Below are 3,627 nucleotides of genomic sequence, written 5' to 3'. Positions count from 1 at the left end.
GTCCCTGGCTCTAGCGGGGGAGGGGGCTGGGAAGGGGGGGCAGAAAGAAAGGTGGGGCACGGTTTGATCTATTGTATCTTTTCCTTTTTTTTCTGTGTCAAAAGTAACCGCAGATTAGTTAGAAATATGATTAAATTGTATCTGTAAAAAATTAAGATGTTGCATGAACTACGGCCCGGAACAGGCGTGACCTCACCCTTTCGCTGGTTTGTGTAATGAAGCGGATTTTTTTTTCTTTTTTTTTTCAGTCCTGTACCTAGAGACCAGTTTTCTTCAGTAATGAGATTTTCGGCCCCACCCCCAAAATGATTTTACAGTGGTTGCAGATGAAAGGCTTTAAAATTTTTTTACATACAATATGGAAGGCTCTGGTACACATTTATTGTGCAACTAGTCTATTGTTTGCTTGTTGTGAAGTTAAAGGTTATATTCACCGCCCGCTATTAAACCGTAAGGTCCCTCTTGCTGGTGTGGTTGCATATGCAAATTTCTTGTTGAGGTCTGTAGGAGTTTGGATTGTGTATGAAGGTGGGATTGGAAAGAAGGGAAAACCTAACATAGTCTTTCAGATTGTAACAGGATTCACCTGAGGTGGGTGGGTTTTTTCTTTCCTGTTGCTAAGTGGAGCATGCGTTTTACATGTATTTCTAAACAGATATATATTAATGCGTGTTGTTTTCTTTTGTTACAACCTGCAGATCGCCTCGGTTCTCAGTACAAATGTTTTATAAGGCTTTTTGCTAACATCCATACTAGATGTTTAAAGAAAACAGAAGTGATTAATGTTCTAAGAAGGTGGGTGGGAAGACATAATCAAGCCTATGATCAGAGCATATATTAGAAAACTCAACAGGTTCAGGAATAAATTTAACATTAAATTTAACACAATTTTAAGGAATCAGTGTGCCTATTGTTTCGGAGTGACACAAAGCTGACAGTTTTAGAGGCCTTTTCATCTATTTTACATTTCAGTGTCTTCATTATTTTCAAAGAACAAATTTGACGAATACTGAACTGTTTGAAAAAGTCTCAAAACTTCTCATGAACATTTTAATCTTCAGAAATGCATTTAGATTTTGTTTTAAATGAAAGTTTGTTCATTATTTTATTTAGCTTTCTGGAAACTGATAAACAACTTCAAGTAGATCTCTGTAATTTTTTTTATTTTTTTTTTAAGGAATGTAAAATTTACTTCTTAGGTAAATTGTATCTTGCAACCTTCTTCCAGTAGGAGACATCTATATCCAAGAGAGCAGTTAGCTTTCATCATCTCTCCCCTGTCAGACAAGTTACGTTTTTATGAAGTCTTGGCTGGAGCATAGATCCCCATTGGCCTATGACAGTGCAATGTGACCATTACATCTTCAGTGCCATGGTACAGCTCTTAGGTCTGGAGGACAAGTGTCAAGATATGGGCCCTCTGAGAAAGTGTGATTTTTGGACATCTTCTGTCTCTGAGACCTGATCGTTAGGTCACAAGGTTGGCATTGTGGGTTATGCCAATGGAGGTAGAGCCAATTGTTGTTGAATTTATAACAACAGCTATAAATCTTAGAGAATCACTAGGTTATTTACATGTGAGTAATTCTGATACAAGTTCTGTTTTCCTCTTTACATTGCGTAGACCAATGTTCAGTTTGCTCATCCATAGACAAATGATAAACTGAGCAAATGATAAACTGCTGAAGACAGTTTCATGCTTCTGCTTCTCTTGTCATCCTGGACTATGAAAGCGATGGGGCCTTGTGACTGCAGCTTGTGCATGTAGGCCATGAATGAGCTGATTGCTGCTCAGAGGCAGCTTCTAGCTCAGTGAAGTCAGCAAGAACACGAATGCTGAATAGAAACTTGCTTCACCCTTGCTCTTCTTTCTCCCATTCAGTTGGGGATACCCTTTGACATTCATTATGGTTTTGCCACTTTGATGCTGCATCTGATGAAAGTGTCTGTTCTCAATCCTACCACGAAGTCATAAGGTGAGGGGAGTGAAGTGCTGATGTTTTGCAATTCAGCAGCTTCCTCACCCCTCTTCTGCTTCTTTTTTGAGCCATTGTTGGACAATAAATAGTTCCCAGCAGATGTGTTGCCAATAAGGAATAAGAACTGATTAAGATTTAGCATCCTCCCAAAACTAAATAGCAACTAATTTACCTCCCGCATCTTCTGCAGAAATGCCTGGGAGAGTCATTACTGAGGGGTGGCTCTGTCTTGATTGTCTGTTTTCCCCACCCCACTCCTAATGAAATGCCTGTCTGTGGAATACCAGGACCTAAAATGTAAGAGATTACTCTTTCTTTTTTTTTTTTGTTTACTTTGTGAGTTTCTTAGTTTTGTCGTCTTTATATCCCTCCCTTTCTAAGATGGCAAAACTAATACATTTTTCTCCTAATACAGTTTCCCTTTTACCTAGAAACTCTATATAGACTGCATACACCTTTCAAAGATAATTGGCTCTCATGGCTTAAACCAAACTTAAGTATAGTGTCCTACTGTAAACCAAATCATTTTGTCCAAGATCTTAACTCATCTTGACTGACCAAAATGTTCTGTGTTCCTTCATTACATTCCTCCTATCAGTATTGCTATTATTGTATACTCAAGTAAAGGGTAAAGATGGCTGTCTGCTTCAAATTGTCACAGAATTGCGGATGTGTAGATCCCAGGCAGATTGAACCAGCTTCCAAAGTTAGCCAATAATAATGTGAAGACCATTCCCCAGATGTGTGCTAGTGGTATAAAAGAACATTGTTTGGGACTCGGTTCAAATAAAAGCCGTAAGTCCTGTTTCATTCACTCATATATCACTGTGTTCTCTATTTTCCTTATGGGTGATAACATCCCTTGGCAGCTGGGATTCCTGGCTGTTCCCTTCTGAAGGTTCTAGAACTATTAATTGTTTCCTTGATTCAACACTCCACAAGATTTCAGGAGAGGGGGGCAAGGTATCTTTGTTCTAAACCTTGTGACATAGCCTTGTTTCTCATATTTCTTATTTCCCGACTTTGTTATCTGTAGTTCTCCACATCATACACATCAGCATCGAGTTATAGTAATGAATATTTTTTTAAAAGCTTGCTTCAAGGGTCACCTGTTTCTGAGCTGTGAACAAAGAATGGTATATTTCTTGCTTGCTTCAAACTCTCATATTCTAGAAAGTTAGGTCCCTCCATGCATCTTCCAGACTGGTATTTGCATGGCTTATCAGTGCTATGAAATAATGTGTCCTACCTCCTGTGTGCCAGAGGAAACTGCTATGGCTAGCGCATCTTTCCACATTTTATCATTCTTCATATTTTTCTTCTTTTATCAAACAGCTCATGAAGTTAATGTAGTAGTGAAGAGGCTCAAATCCTTGAGACAATCCTAGATTTTAAATGCTTTAGTAAATATATGGGGGGGGTGATATCAATGCTTTGAAACCCAATTTCTCTGGCTTGCTGTTGTGAGTATGCCTTGGACACATATGACCGCACACCAGTGGCTTCAGCTCCCACAGGCTTCTTTACATTCTTAGCTAAGTCATGTTTCCAGTATATCGTGTTACCACTGGACTGTCCTTTGGCTCCAAGAGCAAGATAATGCCAATACTACAAATTTCCTTAATAGGATGTTTTGTTCATAAATTCC

This window comes from Pterocles gutturalis, unplaced genomic scaffold (assembly GCF_000699245.1).
Source record: "Pterocles gutturalis isolate BGI_N339 unplaced genomic scaffold, ASM69924v1 scaffold10846, whole genome shotgun sequence".
In the NCBI taxonomy this organism is placed as follows: Eukaryota; Metazoa; Chordata; class Aves; order Pterocliformes; family Pteroclidae; genus Pterocles; species Pterocles gutturalis.
This window is presented reverse-complemented; position numbering follows the sequence as displayed.